This window comes from Atheta coriaria, unplaced genomic scaffold (genome assembly GCF_025399875.1).
Source record: "Atheta coriaria isolate IRGN ID8LTWV9N9 unplaced genomic scaffold, Caltech_Dcor_3.1 hic_scaffold_10_pilon, whole genome shotgun sequence".
NCBI lineage: Eukaryota > Metazoa > Arthropoda > Insecta > Coleoptera > Staphylinidae > Dalotia > Dalotia coriaria.
The window spans coordinates 6,006,319-6,024,547 of NW_027045452.1; the positions used below are offsets into that span (position 1 = coordinate 6,006,319).

General features: G+C 35.2%; 1 protein-coding gene and 1 long non-coding RNA gene across 5 annotated transcripts in view; one reads left to right on the top strand and one right to left on the bottom strand.

Moving 5' to 3' along the window:
* pot (zona pellucida domain protein papillote) overlaps positions 1 to 9,841 on the bottom strand; it is a 33,673-nt gene extending 23,832 nt beyond the window's left edge. For all 3 annotated transcript variants that reach the window (XM_065313428.1, XM_065313427.1, XM_065313426.1), the window contains exon 1: positions 9,517 to 9,841. The gene's annotated coding sequence lies outside the window, so the exon portion shown is untranslated. The remainder of the gene's footprint in view (positions 1 to 9,516) is intronic.
* Positions 2,556 to 14,686, top strand: LOC135800258 (uncharacterized). Of its 2 annotated transcripts, none has more exons than XR_010550129.1 (3): positions 2,556 to 2,646; positions 2,754 to 2,874; positions 14,366 to 14,686. It is a non-coding gene; the product is annotated as an uncharacterized lncRNA (long non-coding RNA). The 2 variants fall into 2 exon arrangements; XR_010550130.1 differs by lacking the exon at positions 14,366 to 14,686 and adding an exon at positions 4,097 to 4,374.
* The last annotated feature ends 3,543 nt before the right edge of the window (positions 14,687 to 18,229 follow it).

Sequence of the window (18,229 nt, forward strand, 5' to 3'; positions counted from 1 at the left end):
GTTGTTATACACAAATAATTTAACAAGGTAAATTAATTCTGTTTGGGAAACATGCGGTGTTTATTAAAATTATTGCTTAAGTTTAGAAATATTTTTGCCCTTTGAAAATAAATAAGCTCAGAGCGCGAGTGAAAGAAATTGCTTTGCTCCTTTGCAGGGTCGCGCGGTTCTTGGTTGAGGCAGGTCCTGATACTTGATGCCTGATGCGCTCTTTGATGCAGTTGAGTTGCGAGTCTTGATCATTCATGCGAAGAATCCAAGCGCGATCGCCACACGAGCTGCGCGCCGTGCGTCGAACAACATAATAATAAGCGAGTAATAAACAGGCGAAGGCATTTCGCAAAATAAATAAAATTAGACAAACATTGGCTTCGCGCGTCGCGCATTGCGCTTCGTATCGGGCAATCAAGCAATCATGCATGATAAAATATTGGACAGCTTGGAAATTCATTGGAATTCCTATCGATTTATGATTGCTATTCAATTTTTATATTTTAAACTTTATAGAGTATATTTTTTAATTTTAAAATATTTTCATTAAAACTTTTGTCCTTATGAATGTTTTTGACGTTTAAATATACAGCAGAACAAATAGATTTAAGTGAATGAGAAAAGATAACACCTATTCAGGAGCAAATTCAAAGAATCTGCTTAATAACGCAATTCTTCGCACGAAAAATAATGAACGCATAATAATTGTAACAATAAAATTTCGCAGGACAACAATAACAATAACAATAGCAAAACTAAAGCAACAATAACAAAGCAACATTGCAACAGTTTAAATGTACAATAATTGATGCTGAAGAAGTGGAAAAATTGATGCGACTGAAAAATGAGCAAGTTTCATGACCCAGAAACATTCCAACGAACGATTTCAGCGTACTCTCGGATTACTTACATTTGCGAATTGTGTTTGTTCAAGAGTTTGAAAGTATTTCTGTCTTGATTCAACCCGCGGAGTCATTTTACGCAAATAAATAGACAGCAATTTATAAAGTGCTTTCCAACTGCAATTAGGGACAAGTTTAATGGATTTTAGATGTGCATTTGTTTACATTGTGTCTTACAGTCCATTCAATTTATGCGAATTGTTGTTGGTACAATAAGATCATACAACATACAGTTTATTGCGTTAATTAACATCATATTTGGGTAAAACTGCGCAAAAACTCAGAAATAAAAATGTCTGGTTTTAATACTAATGATATTTGCTAAGGACTTTGTTAATTCTCTGTTTTATTCTTCTAACAAACGGAAGCTGACAATTATCTTACAAGTTTTACACTTCACATTGCTTGTACACTTTACCGCTTCCTGCAGTTAGCTAAAATTCCACTTGTTTAATTTCCTTGTACCTCTTGATCTTCTTCAAGTCAATTTTAACTTTAAATCTAAATCTATGTTCTGTAAACGCGAAAAAAACCACATTTTAGTACCATTTATTTTTATGGTGTTCGGAATTCTGCTAAACTTTGCTAAATTTTACGAACTTCGTTAATGTTCTTGTGTTTCCTGCAGACTTAGTTGTTTCGTTTGTTTATACACTTCTTCTCCTGGTTGTATATCCTTTTCCTAGATGGCTGCGTCATCATTGCATGAGCAAATGGACAAATAAATCAACTGCCTTTTAATGATGGCAGTAAAATGTCAAAATTAATATCATGCGCATTGCTTATGACAAATCAAAATTACATTTTAGAACTTCTTCTTAACGTTGTTGCATTGCTGCAAAACTATTATCGTTTCGTTTGTGTACCACCGCGCTTTTAAATGCACGCGCTTCTAACATTCGTCTTTTAATTTGTTTTTCTTAGCTTCGGTCGCACTTAATTTGCGTAATTCCTTTTGTTTCAACACTCTGCGGAGTTCTCTCACATCAAAGGAAGCAGCGAGTCGAAGAAAAAAGTGAAGCTTTCTTCGATGAACACCGGCACAAACGCCCAAGAGGCGGGCGCGAGGAAAGAAGAGTACGAACTAAACAATGCGAGAGCAACGATCTGAAACCGCCAGCCTCACTTCTCTATCTTCTCTCTGTGCAACGCGATGTTTCCTTTGAGTTTGAGATACTTTCGGATGTTAATAAACGTTTTGCAGCCTGTGAATTACACAAATAAAAATTTAAACTTTCCACCGCTGCATTTGACAGAATACTATGCACTATCCACATACACACCAGTTGAGCGTTGATTATTTTGCTCTTATTTTAGTTACGTTCTGTTTAATCCTGCACTTTTGTATTCACTTAACATGAACACAACGGCCCATTGTGATTGAAATGTGTTCACCAGCCTGCAATAAAATGAACCATGAACACAGCACTTGCGAATAGTTACAGATCTTTATCCGTTTCTACTGTTTTTTGCTCTTGACGAAAGCAAATAACAATGAAGTCTTGTTTCATGAGGAATTGTTATATTTTACACGTTGTGTTAAAGTTTAATTAGTAACAATGAAAGATAATTATATATAAATGATTTACTTTCATAGGGTAAAACTATTTCAGTCGTCAATAAAGGCGTTTATAGATAACTTATGCAACCCAATACACATAAATGACTGCTGCAGTCGCAGAGCTGCAGTAGTGCAGTATAGTAGTGTGCTGCAAGCGTGTGTGCCCCCGAGAACTTGCCAACTACATCCAATGTAAGTAACATTGTTTGAAATGTTTCCTTTGCAAGGCAGTTGTTCTCCACAGTGCATAGGTGGTCTTATTGTAATCATCGTAATCCGTAGTTTTCAATTTGGTTTAGTTGTAGGTGCTCGACTATCCGAGCCATGCACGACGTCAATGTGAACTCGTATCGTTACAAGCCGACTTGTTCGAGAGCATGATCCAAACAGCAAAAACGGCGAGCTACTCAACGGAAAGTCGTAAGTTTTCCATCGTCAGCGACGCCAAAGGCGATGCTACGTTTTGTGATCATAAAGTACAAAGTATACAGGAAGATGGAAAGTGAGAATATACTCAGTTTATATAATTTCATTTCAACAAAAACGAAAGTTATTCTTCACACACAATGTTGAAACATTGGAGTAAGCGGAAGAGGTCTAACCTCATAACGATTTTGCGATTTATTAACGAACGCTTTCTGACCCGAACATCTTCTCCTCGTAACTCATGGTAAATTGCGCATTAAGCATAGATCGACGCTTCTTTAGAACACATTCGCGAATGAATGAGCCGAATGCACATTGAATGAATTCCATCTTGCGCCTGGTCGTGTCCATGGCGCGCTAAGCTCCTACGATTTGTTTTCTTTCCATCCGCTTTGCATGCATGCATGTATAATCTGTTTCGAGCATGAACAATTCCAATCGACAACGCTTCGGGCCCAACGTGCAGCGGTGCAAATTTCACCCGGAAATCATTTTGCATACGATCATACAATTTTCTGCCGGTAAGAGAAACAGATACTGAAATAATATTGATTATTCTAATTTTACGCTTGGGAAGACACAAATTTAACAAATTAATCATTTAATTAAGTAAGAAAGTTGGGCGGAAGAAGATTCTAAACAAAGCGCAACAAAAGCAACAATAAAAAGTGATTTATAACGCGATAAAAAGTGAAATCGTTGGATAAGTGTAGCAAAGAGTGAAAATAAAATCACTCAAGCAATACAAGCAATCATTTTGTACAATATTCACTTTCCTGATTAGTTTTGATGCAAGTTGGCAAGTAAACAAAACTAAATTAACAGTTTGCGCTTAGATGCAAACTGAAAGAAAGTTTGCGATGTGTTAATGAGCAATATTGAATAATACAATAAAGAACCGAGAATCAAACAGGCGTGAAACGAATTTCGGCGTAAACGAGGAACCGGAGCAAACCGTCCGGAAAACCATCAACGGACGGAATGCCAAAGCATCGCGTGTGCCGTGCTCTAATTAACAACAAATTAATTATGCCTTTAGACGCCGTCAGCATATTAAAACGCAGCACATAATTTCGTTAATTATTAATAATTGAGTTGTAAAAATTAGGTTTGTGTGTAAAAAAACGCAACAGTCGAGTAAATATTAACTTATCCGATTAATAATTTAATTAGGCGTTGATTAACACTAAAATACTTTCATTTTTGAATTTAACAGGTCCTAGTTAATATATTGGAAAGATTTAAATCGTTTTGTTGCAAAATTATTATGGTGGGATGTGAAGGATGAAATTTGAAAGTCATGGCGTAATTTAATGCTAATAACTTGAAGAATTAATACGAATTGTGCAACTTCCACCAACGTTCCGCTGGTGCAGTACGAGAACAACAATGTCCAGCAGTATAACTGTTAAACAATAAGATTTGCAACCTTGGTGTCGCCTAAAACAACAAATTGTTGTGTGCTGGAACGATTTAATGCGATCGTTAACAACACCTACCGACAATGAACACTATAAATTCATTACAATCTTGATTCTTTGCTCTTTGGAATTATAATTATTATAATAATAAGCATTCAATTAGAGAAACTTATTATTTCATTCACACATTTCTTTAACTGGACCAAGGCTTCAATTATTCAATTAATTTAAAATTTTGATTTAAATTTCGTTTTTTCTTTCATTTAAAATTTGCGAATGGAAATTGACTTGGCGTGCCTTGGAGATGCCTTTTGTGCCAGTTCTCAACTCACGGATGCAGTGGCGCTTATCCCCTGCGCCGATCTCGATTTCATTTCAAATTTGAAACGCCTGAAATGCTCGTAGAATATTCATGCACGAGCACAAATGTGCTCGCACGTATTGCACGTATTTCAATTTCATTCATCCAACTTGTTGCTAGTTGCTTTGTACAACGCTGCGAACACTCTGCTGTTGTCGACTATGTCGTAACACTCCGCCGGGTATTACAATCGCGTGCACAAGCTGCAACAGTGGAACAGCTGTTGGTGTTTTTGGGTTGGTCCACTTTCGATTTCATCGAAACATATACCAGAGTTTAATACCAATCGAAATCTGAATTAAGTCGCATAATTTCGATTTAAATTAACTCTTTTTGTGTGTGCTTAAATTTGATCCATAAATAATGTAAAACATAATGAAATAATTCAGCCTTGACAACTTCTGGGTAACTACCGCGTCAATCCAACACAAGTTCCACTAACCGACTCGTGTTGTAACTATAATTTTACACGCTGCAATGGTCTGCATGTAGAACCATAAAAAGTATTTTTTATATGTTTGTGACGCTTTCACGTGTAAACCACTCAGCGAATTTTGATAAATTTTGGCGAAAAGATAATTTTGACAAAGTAAAAGCATATAGAGTACTTTTTGTTGCAAAAAAATAATTTTAAAGGTGTAAAATTAAAGAAAAAAGTTGATATTGACATTTTATCATAGTTTTAGTTGTATAATCCAGACACAGATGGCGTTATAAGCCTAAGAATAAATAGGTATACTAGTATTTCGCAATTTAATCACTACCCAAATAAATCTACTTAACTTATTTGCAAATCTTATTAACTCCAGCGCATAGATTCGTCCATTCGTAGCCTTAAACTAAAATGTATAATGCGATAATAATTTAAACAAGCACGTGTATGTAGTACGAGCACAATTAACAGCGACGACGCACAAACTAGTTACAAGACGCATGCAAAAAGCATGATTGTAGCTACAACATATGTATAATGATTACTATTATAATGTTATCGACGTTAGTTGCTTCGTTGCTTCCAACTTGATTACTCCGCGAGAGTACTGTAGGCCAGGCCTTGTTGTTGTATTGTTTGTTTTCTGTTTTACACTGGATTACTTAAAGCTAAAAAGGTAAAGGTTGATGGCGTCCGTCGCCTTTCAGCACGATCCAGCGCGACTCAAAGTTCATCACTTTTATTTTCAACTTATTATGTCATTAAAAAGTTAATGAATTTATTTTTACACGAACATCGTGGTAGTATTAATGATTGGATGTATAAATTACGGCAGACATGCTATTTAAACATAAGCTGTCAAATTAATGTCTTATTCTTTACCAAGATGAAATTATTTTAGGTTTAAAAGATCAGATATTTATCGAAATACTTAATTTTTATGCACAGGTAAAATTGGTAAACGTGTCAAGTCAATAATAAACCGTTCGTTGTGAATAGATTTAATATTCACTATGACATCACGCACATATTCGCGTATGTCACGTTTTATTTCCTACAGTCTATTCATATTCAAATGTAATTTCGTTGTGTACGTTTCAAGTTATTAGCATTTATCATGAATATTAGTAAGTTTAGTTAACAATAGACAAATCTCAGAACAAGAAATTTGCAAACGGTTTGCGACTTCGACAAAAAAAGTAAATAATAAAACCCGTTGACATAGATTTCAATGGAATTATTAAATCTTGTTAGCAAGATTCAACATTTACCTCTCATTAAAGCGCAGAATAAAAACAGTTAACATGTGGAGTAAAGAGAAATAAAATAAAAATCATAAAATTATAGAAAAATGCCTTGAATGAACTGTAAATATTCGCTATAAATAGAAATAATTTTATTCTTGTCATACTTTCACCGGGCTCGTATATTTAAAGAAACTTAGTCGGATGTTACAAGTTATTCGATAATATGATTAGATAATATTCGGTATTTTATAACCGTACAACAATTACGTATTTCACAAGTCCGTTCTTTGGTAGCGAAAGAAGTTATCAAAATGAGTGTTTGTTCTGTCAGTTGGAGTCAGTTATTATTATTATGCAAATGGCGTCGGAACTCGTGTGATTAGTAACAGAATAAACACATCTTTCCTGGGTATTTGCGTGTGCGTACACGCAGGACGGCATTAGGTTTCGTTTGAAATTCAAGCATTAGAATGTTCTCAACTCATTCCAGGGCCAGACAGACGTCAGTTTGATGGTTGGATGAGTCTTTCGTTGGGTTAGTTGGGCAAGTCAGGCGCGCGCCGCTGCGCCGAAAGGCACAAAAGCATGAAATTGCAAATAACGGAAATAACACAACGTTCACAACATTCTAGCTTACGTAATGTCTTCTTTGGCCCATAAGACCACAACCAGCACTGCTATTTAAGTTGTTTTAGTTAAAACTGCATTCGTTTAAAATAAAAACTTTGCGAGGTATTTAAAGTTGAAATTTTAGGAGCAAGAATTAAGACGTAAGCAACTGCTGCAGGTTTTAAACTTGTAGGAAAAGCACATAAATGCCATGAAAACGTAGCTAATAAATAAATCTTCTTTGGGTAATCTGCGCTGCATACAACGCGAGTTGAATGCGATGAACGCGATTGCGACGTGTTGCAACGCATTGTGCCCGGTGAATAATTACGAATTACACAAACGTGTGAGATCTTAACGAAACGTTAACTTTGCTTACGCGAACTTTACGCGCATCATTTGCATGTGAAGTGGCTTGTTGCGCTCAGTTGCTAAATTGAATCTACCTACTCTACAAGCACATCAAATCATACCGCAATTACTTTAGCAATTCCAATGAAATTGCTAACTTATTGAATAAATTACTCATTCATTTGTATTTTGTGCATGTCATTTCACACCTCGGAGTTTTAAGAATTTGGCAGTTAAAAAATTACTTAAGTGCACAACATAAAAATGCTTTAGTTGAGGTACGGCGGTACTTGGAACCGCGCGGATGACTTAATGAGAACGATCTTGTCTTCATCATAAAGATGTAAAAAAGTGCGACACAACCGGCCGTTAAAGAGCCTCACACAGAATCCGCACTCAGCGCGGTGTTGAGAATAAATAAGTCGTAACTGTATTTTTAATGCGCGCATTTGTTCTTCGCGCGGGCTAGGCGCGGTGTGGTACTCTGCATCTGGGAGTCAAACAGCTGGACAAATCATTGCGGCCAAATTTTCACAGCAAGTGCAGATATTACAGATGATATCATTAAAAAGAACCGCAATCGTTGGTTACAATAAATCTATAGTGTACACATGAAAGAAATACATTTATTTCCACTTAAGTTCAAGTGTCTGCAGAGATTTTATAGAAAATATTTGTATATCGCAAAGCAATCAACAAAAAATAATTTTTTTAAAACTTTTCTTGTTTATTTATTATGTTTCTAAGCACACTCAACTTATATTGCAAATTTTCTATTTTTTCCCAACATTATTGAACAGATTTAAACAGCAGGTACTTAGAAAATTGGATGACTCATTCACAATTTCAAATTTTTTCTGTAAAATACAACTCATTTTTTTCTGAGGAAACATTTCTAGGTGCCTGAGCATTAATCATCCGTATTTAAATGAACAGTCATTAAAAATACTAAGCCCGCAGTTAATCGGTTTAATATCCTAATGTTTCTAATGTCCATGAAGTGTAGCTACTCTCTAACACTCTTTAAGGTAATAAGATCGTCCGGTTTGATTTATCGCAGTACATTACTAATTAATATTCTAGCACGTGTTTCGTCTCTTTCGTTTAGTTCGGATTCATTTAACTAATTAAAAGAAAAATCATTATTTAAGCACTCCCAATTCAATATGATTCAAGTATTTTTCAATAGTAATAAATAACAATATTGACAAACAAAAAATTGAAAAGTGTAACGGCAATTTAACTTTTTTGTTTATAGCTTTATTTAAATTAAAAGGATACCATTAGAGTTTTAATTAAGCTATTGAATAATTTCGCACTTTCAAATGTTAATCGTCTTGATTTAAAAGCGATGAGTTTGCTATTATAACTGTTATTTATTTATTTAGAAAAATAATTTGTTTTTGAAAACTAAGAGTAATATTTAAAAATGATATTGAAAATTGCAATACATTAATGTAAATGTCAATGCTACGTGGGTTGCATATACAATAATTAAACTTTAGGCAATTTTACCTTTAGTTTGATGTTTTAATTGCTTAATTAGATTATGTCAGCTTATAAAAATGAGCAATCATCATCATAAACATCCAAACGTCCGTTTAAAGTAATAAACTTGAACAAGTAAGAACTCCTCAAAGCTGATGATGCTATTCTGCATGAGACATTGATGGACGTGAGTCTTGCACCAAGGCACAAACTTGTTACATAAGATTTGAGCCGTTTGAGTAATCTCCAAAGTGTCCGTATGCACGCTCGAGCACGCATGCCACTCATGCTGCACTCTCGAAATGATTTTCTAAGCATAGTTACACGCCTCGTCTCTACACCTGCAAGTGTTTATAAAGTTTTGAGTGCATGCGGTAAGGCTGAGTCTTTGAAGAGTCCAGACTCTCCTGTGAGGACTCGGCGGTAACAATTTACGGATTAACCAAGAGAAGAGAATCGTACGCCGAGGACGCAAAGGAACACACGTCGCATTTCGAATCGTAATCGCGGCGGCGCGAGTAGAAAGTGTTCGCTCGACGACGCAACGCTCAGCGGCTTGACTCAGTAACATGTTGACTTAAGTAACTTAACGTAACTTCAAAGCGACTTAAGTTATTCAATACTTATTTCTCTACTCGCGCACACCGGATTGGAATCCGCATCGATGATGATATTTTAGATTTTATTACTTAATATTTTATCGCAGGAAAAACGTTTTCAATTTACCTTAAATTATAATGACGTCTAACGGCGAACGCACATTAAATTCCAAAACTTTTCGCCCCTCACTTTACACAACTCGCACAGTATCCATAGAAATTTTGCACTAGGATGTTCACAGGTGTTTACTTTAAAAAATGCCAATTTATTGTTGATCGTGAACTATTCTAATAATGCACATATTTGATGAAGGGACTACATGTGCAACGCACGCCCGGCTTTCCTGCGTTTCGCGCGTCTCGCGGTGGCTGGTTTACGCGATTACGTGAAAAAGACGACTCTCGGCGCCGCTGTTACGCTCTCGCGTTCTCGCGCCGCTCTGGCTTTGCACGGCGTCGAAGGAACGCGCGCGAACGCTTCGGAAATGGTGGGTTCGTGCCTACCACACGCGTCTGACTCTCTCTCCAATAGTAAATTCTAACGTTTAGTTGCGGCGCTTAAGCGTAGAAAATTGCAAGCTTTATTTGAGCTTTATGCAAGTAGTGTATTATTAACAAAATCCAAAAATACATGATTCTGATCATAGGGTTAAATTGGGTGGGATTATTACATAGGGTTATTTTGTGTATGTATATATTAAGCTCAGCGCCTCCACAAAATTTAACAAGATGTTAATTTGAGTAATTCAAGTTGTTATTTAAATTTATCGCAGTTTTTGTTTGTAATCCATTTTTATACAACTTCTTGAAGTTTTTTGTAATTGTAGGTGATTTTGTCCTTAAAGGACTTTTACTACCAAAAAGTTGTCTCAGTAACAACAAAAAACATTTACTTTTTGGTAAAATTAATATTTTTCATCATCTTTCCTTTTTTATTATAATTCCTAAAATATAGCTAGTTCTTTTGGATTTAAAATAAATTTAAAAACTCTCTTCTATAAAACAAACAACAGAATTATCTAGATTCCCATCTCTGCTGTGCGATTATAAACTTCTTCATTTCGATACAATCAGTCCGCGTCCACCGCTTTGTTTTTACGCTTAATTAAACAAAGAACCATCTCGATATGTCTTCTTGTCTAAACGGCCAGACCAATCGAGAAATGTCTTCTTTTGCCTCTTCGTAGTCTCAAATTCCCCGCTCCCCGTACCACGTGTACTGCAATAATAACAGACATTTAGCTACGATGATCAATGGGCATTTCGTTGCGCGCTCGCAAGCCCGCAGTGGTAAATTGAAATTAAACAATTTTCCAATCGAGCAAGGCCCACTTTTTACCAACCGTCGAATCATTCAATTACGCCTATAGTAGATACATCAACATAGATTAATGATCGCAATATAAGCAAAGCCACAGTGGCGTGGGTCTTTAAAACAAACGACAAAACGCTCGCACGACTTCACCGACGTTCCACCATTCGCATCCTTCACGCGGGCAAACATTTTATTATCATTTAATGCGCATTATAATTCTTCGCCAATTAAACTTATTTCTTTGGAAGGCGCATATTGTGAACAAGCTGCACGCTGCAAAAATAAATCATGCAACGTATTATGAATGTCCTGTCTGGATCCTTACAATTTGCGACTTTTTTTCTGCGTTTTTCGATCTTTTTTCCAATCCAGTTGTTCTTTGTGCTTTAAACGTTGGTATTGACATGTGCTTTATGTATATTCAAACTGTCATGGTATATATCTTTGTTTTATTCGTATCAATATTACAGGGTGTTTACAAAAATATTTTTAAATTGACTAAAATGACTTCAAAACTAATTTTACATTAGCTTGAAAGAGTTTAAAAATGCGTGTTCATCGAGAAGACGGCCTCCAAAAATGTCAATTTGTAGAATTTATAGAGGCTCTCGTTTTGTATGCAGATAATAAGTTGAATAACAAGTTAAGTGATGCGTGGTCGACGCGATCTGAGACCCTTTATTTTTCGGCTGCTAATTGACAGTTGCTTTTTTTGGTGCGACTCGGTTTTCATTAGGGTTTCAGATGTTTCAAAGCTACCGAGTGTGTAAACAAATTGAATTAACTTTTTATATACGTAAATTATATGCGCCGAAATCAATAATCCTGACCAATGTTATCTTGAATCAAAAGCTTCGGGCGTTCGCTTTTTGTATTTTTAATTGTGTCAATTTCGGTTTTTATCCGCTGAATATGCTTTGCGTGGCTTTCGTTTTCTTTCGGGCTCTGCTTCCCTTTTTACCTCCGTGAGATTTCGAGAGCTTTTTACGCTGGTCCATTCCTTTTGTTCGCGTTATTTACGCTAATACATCTTCTGTGTGCTCTGCGCCTTTGTGCGGCGAGCTCTTCGCATCCGCCAACGTCAAACAGAAGCTTTTCGAACGTCCGTTCCATGCCATTTACACGCCTCTTACTCCTTTATTATTGAATCCAACTTAATTAGCACCTTGCCCGAAAAAGCTTTGTGTCCTTTTGCTTTATTTTCAGTGTGTCTCTTTGAAGTGGCTTGCCATATTGATACAGAGCAAATAATTATAATATTTTTACTGATAGCATCCCTAAAAAAAACTATTCATCCAAGTGTTTTAATTTTTTTATTATTCAGTGGACAGTAAGTTATTTGAAAGTGATTTATTATCCTGCGTCGCAGGCATTGTGATTGCGTTGATGGGTGTCATAAAAATTGCTTGTCTTCTTTTTATTCATGGCCGTTGCGGCAAAGCTTATCATAAACAATGTGCTTTATATGCACTAAAATTAAGATTGACGTATATTCTACCCAATTTTATCTAAAATTCTAATTAATTGAAACTAATAAAACGAATATAGCTTGAATATAATCTTACTGTGGTTAAAAATAGCAGCAGCTTTTATTCCTTTTCTACTATTAGGCATATATTCATATATGGATATTTAAATGCACAAATAAACCAACAAAAGCGAACCGCGACAGAAAAGTAAAAGCAAAAATAAAAGCGAAAGTCATAAATTTCATAATAACAGGGCGCTAAATTTACCTGTTGGGTTCGTTCCACTTGCACATACAACACGTTCCTGTCCATCGCATGCCAACTCCAAATTATGTAAATGAGAATTATTTCATTCGCCATCAATCAATTTTATGTGTTTTCAGCCGGAAACAATTCGAATGCTAATCGTTGATTGATTTTATTTATTTAGGTAAAGAAAGATGTTTATCACAAGAAAAAGTTTTTTTTTGTTTAAATTTATTTTTGCACTACATTAGCTGGGTGCTTTTAGTGTTGTCTAAATATTTTCTTCTTAGCAAGTAGAACAAAGTTCTCTAACATGACTTCGCGCTGAATAAAACGCTTAAATCATCATCTCGACTCGCCTATTATTCAACGCTTAATAACAAAGCAGGATTGCGCATGCCCGCATTTCTGCATTAAACATGCACGTTGTTGCCTACTGTTATTATGTTCCTTGATTGGCTACATTTAGAGATAAAGATTGATGGTGTAATAATACCAGCTGCGCATGTTTCAAACAGAGTGCCGGCCAATCTGCAATCTGCAAGTTTATGAGAAAATTATAAAATGTTTCGCACTACATGCTTCACAATCCGGCAGCAAATCGCATACTCGTCATATCTCTTACATGTCGCGTTGTGTAAGGACATGCGCGACCGCCTTCCCACATCGAATTCCTGTAGGCTGGTCTCACTCGCGGTCGATATTCGATTGTGTCGATTGGAACGAAAAGAATTAACGCCGCGATGGACGTACAAAGCACGATAGGTAATGGCAATACACTCGCTGAGATATTACACTGTCATTCGGGTGTCCGTATTGTAGCATTCAACCACATTCAACGTGGAAGTCTCTAATAAAGCGTTGGTATTCGTGTATGACTGTGCGCAAGATAAAACAACCGGAGCTATAGAATTTGCGTGTGCGGGTTATTTTTTGCGACGCCAACGTAATTTCTACCTTCATGTTTTTTTATTACTTTGCGATTTGTCGGTCTTTGTTTAAATATTAACTTTAGTGATTTATAGATATTTTATTTTTATTCTAACATATACAGATGTATTTGTACTCTCACCAATTTTATAACTTATAAGTAAGACCGCAGCTCTTATTTTTTAAATGTAGTCAAGAAGTTGTTAAAATTTCACCCGGGAAGCTACTAGTACTAAAACCAACCATGTAGACCAAGAGCCAGTGACGGCCAGACTTTCGTCATTTTAGGAAAGATGAAATTTTGTCCATGTGTTTCTCCAGCACAGGTAAGAACGATCCCCAATTATGAAACCTGGATCGTGGTTCCTTTGGCAGTTAACAGCCAACAAAGATGTACACATGATGACCTATGTTTCGTTATTTTAGCAAACTCCATTTTTGCATATTTTGTTCGTCACATTATTATAACATGCGCTGCTCATTGCCAGTCACCTGGTATGGTTCCAACCCTAGCCAGACACCCCTAAAGTATATTTTTTTTAACTTTTTTACTTTCGTTATATTAGGAAAGCTGAATTTGATACACATTATACAGAGAGCTATAAAACTGTGTTTTCCAGCACGCCAGACAGTTTGGTCGGTTCTATCATCCTGCCAGACGCATTGAAAGTGTATAAGAGTTGCAAAAATTGAATTGTTTATACATGAAATTTTCGCATAATAGTAATTTTATTTCAACAAATATTTAATAATAATCATCACTGTTATCGATATCTCCATTTTCGCCATCACTGCAACTCCAGTCCGATGTTTGATCGTTATCAATATCGCCTGCTCCGTCTGTTTATACAAAAATAAAATAAAAACTTGTTAATTTTCTTGTAAACAGTCACAAATTAATGTAAAATAATGGTAGAGAATTTTTACATGCCTGGAAACGTTTTAAGAGATTCACTGACATCATTTGGTAGTTGATCTCCTGCAAACCATTTAAAATTGTATTTGTTTTGTTCCAGAACCCAACCATTGTTGGCTGGTTCATATGTTGTTGGGTTTTGCATGTGGGCGTTGTTCCATATACAACATATATAATTCGCTCGCAAAAATTGTTGAAGTAGCTCACTTTTGCAAGGTGGTAAGCTGCTAGCATCAAAGTTGCGCAATTTTTTTTTTATTAAAAGCTTCATTTACATCTGACACCGAGTATGAATCAATGAACATTTGAAGTCTTGGAGCAGGCGATATTGATAACGATCAAACATCGGACCGGAGTTGCAGAGATGGCGAAAATGGAGATATCGATAACAGTGATGATTATTATTAAATATTTGTTGAAATAAAATTACTATTATGCGAAAATTTCATGTATAAACAATTCAATTTTGCAACTCTTATACACTTTCAATGCGTCTGGCAGGCAGATAGAACCGACCAAACTGTCTGGCGTGCTGGAAAACACAGTTTTATAGCTCTCTGTATAATGTGTATCAAATTCAGCTTTCCTAATATAACGAAAGTAAAAAAGTTAAAAAAAATATACTTTAGGGGTGTCTGGCTAGGGTTGGAACCATACCAGGTGACTGGCAATGAGCAGCGCATGTTATAATAATGTGACGAACAAAATATGCAAAATGGAGTTTGCTAAAATAACGAAACATAGGTCATCATGTGTACCTACATCTTTGTTGGCTGTTAACTGCCAAAGGAACCACGATCCAGGTTTCATAATTGGGGATTGTTCTTACCTGTGCTGGAGAAACACATGGACAAAATTTCCTCTTTCCTAAAATGACGAAAGTCTGGCCGTCACTGGCTCTTGGTCATTAGACAGAACTTGCAGCGACATCTATAATTGAAAATCCAAACAAATACGCAAAGTAAGGCTGTCAAGTTTGCTTTTCTTTCTGTGCAATTATTGCTATGAAAAGCCAGGACCAAATGGGATAATTAATAAACTAACAAATTTTTATAAAGTTTAAACAGTGTAATTTTGTACCATTCGTTACAGGTTCATAATTGAAGTTTTTCTCATGATTAACATATCATTTGCACTCATCCTCAATATTTTTGTCAACTGCCTTAATTCCCTCTTGTACGTTATCCGGTTCTTTCTTACATTCATTAATCACTTCCTGCTCGGCATTTACGAAAGTACAGAAGAACATTCTAATCCTTTCTAATTCTTTCTTTGAATTCTTTACTTTATCCTTACACTCATTGCTATCATTATCATCATCGCATTTTTCAATCAAATCTTCAATATATTTAATGTTTTTGTTATTATCTTGTCGGTATCTCTCTTTCAGCTCAATTGCGAAGAGATGCGTTATACGAAACTCTGCGTTCTGTCGCCTGTGCAAGGCGTACTCTCTAAACGACTTAAAGTAGTCACAATCGCCATAAGTCTGGGAATACTTATCTTCGATATCGTATAACTTGTTATATATGTCGTCTAATGTTGGTTGCAGATCATCGGTTACTTCCTTCTGCCAGTCTTTTATGGCTGCGCTCATGTTAGCGCTGGCATCTTTGGCCACTTCAAGGAGGTCTTCAAGATTGTCTTTGGAATTGATCAAGTCCGTGAAGGAGTCAGTGTTGTCATCCGAACAAGAATAATATGCCGAGGAAGTAGATATGCCGAAGATGAGGAGTAATAAGTGTTGAATTCGTAGCATTGTTACAGTATGGTAAAAAAAAATGAATTATTTTCTTTTTATGTTACTTCGCTGCAACGTTTTATGAATGAGCAGCTTGACTTGCAGGCTGTTTATATACCTACCTACCTAAAAATTGAAAGTACATAATTAACATTCACTATTACAACTATTTCATTTAAAATTTTGCCAAAAATTTTTGTGTTTGTTTTTAGCTTTAATTAGTTTAATGAGATATATCGCATAAATTCCAGCACATGTTGATAAGTCGCAAAAATTAATGATAAACGTTTTTTAAACACAAAAACAAACGAATTAAAATTTTTAAATGTGCATTGTTGTTTAAAATAACATGATAAGCACTATTTTCGGTGATACACATTAGTGAATCATATTTCTTAGCTAATATTATTAAATTCTTGAGACAAATAATAAATTTCGAAAGAAATTTTAAGACACTTCCTAAAGATTTGAAGTTTGGGAAATGTTTGCACATGATAAAGGTTCTCTTACACTAATATATTACGTCGAGAAATCCTAAATTATTAAGGATTTAGATAATACAGTGATTTGTGCACCAAATTTAAGTAAGGTCGGAAATATAACTGTCTGTATTTAAACATAAAGTATATGATGCTATTCTTGAAATTTAAGATTAATAGTAACTTTCGATGAGTATTTAATTCACTTCCAACATGTTTAAAGGAGTTCTGCATCATAGTCAAGAGTAAGTTGAAACATACAAATATAAGAACAACATATGAACGAAGTTGTAATTTCAAGCGAAGTTTATTCTACCTTAGAAAATACATACATAGACGTTTATAGATAAATATTTATATGTTCATATTAAAAATAACTTATTTAAATCTAAAGCGCGATTTCGGTTCAATACTACTTTTAAGTTGTTCAGCATCAAATACCATCACTTTGTTTACATCATAGACAGGCGTGCTTCGCGAAGTGGAAGGTGCAGAAAGGTCGACCTGACCTCCGGGCATGGAAAATGGGCAGTGAGATAATGGAAATCCTGGTTTAATCGATGCTGATTTCGAATATTCTTTACGTCTCACAATTAAATTTGAGAAACTTAGTCGTTTCAATCCTTGGGATATATCTTGAACTTCAGGTACAGTTTCTGACAAAACTTCTAAATTTGAGTTCCTGCCCTGATTAAGAAGAATCTTGAATTGACACTTTATTATCCATGTATCCATATGATAAAATTGTGCCTTGCATAAGTCTAAATTTATAGTCGAATAGTATGTAGTTGTTGTTTTGGCAGCGTTTAGTTTGTCGTTTAAATCCCTTCCAACACAAATATTACCGATGCTTGCAATCACATCATTGTCTTTTTTTAAAATAACTTGGTAACTATACTTTGCGGCACAATCATCGTTATAATGTACTAACTCCACCAAAAATTGTAAAGTTGAATTAGCATATTTCATATTAACGCAAAACAGTTTTGATCTATACAGTACATAGACGCTTGATGTGTATTCTGTCTTAAAAGTCAACATTAAAGAAGAAAAATTATTGATTATCCTATGCTTCTCCATAAAATGTGCACAAAATTGATGAGCCAAATACTCTACTTTACAATCGGAGCAAAGCAGTTTACGAAATGCACATAACTTGGAATGTACAGCTTTATCATTCAAATTTATAAGTTCAAGACAACCCTCATCTTCATTCATACATGAAAAGCTGTGGTCAGATAGAATGTGTTTTAAACTAACTTCAAAGTCAGTTATATTTTCTCTACAAATTGGACAAGTAGCCATTTTAGATGCACAAGATACACAAAATGCATGATTATTAAGACATTGCCTTATATCAGCAAATAATGGCTTGTAGCAAATTGGACAATCATTCAGTTGAATCCTCATTTTTTCCAAATCATAAAAATGAATTGTCACTTCAGCATCTGGTGCCAAGGTCACTGTCTTCAATAATAAACTGTTGTCATTCTCTTCACTGTTAAGTAGAGTCAAAAGTGGTAAGATTTCTTCTTTCTGATAAGCTTGACCTTTTTCATATTTTTGAACCAATGTAAATGTCTTCAGTGAAGGGCATGGATAAGCCAAATGTTTCCCCACTTTGAATGAAATAGTATCTTCCAAATATTTTATAATGATTATGAAGTAATTCTTCTTGTAATCAATCAAGATTATTTCATCTTTTCTTTCTGTCAGATTTAAATGAACTGTAGTATATGGTAAA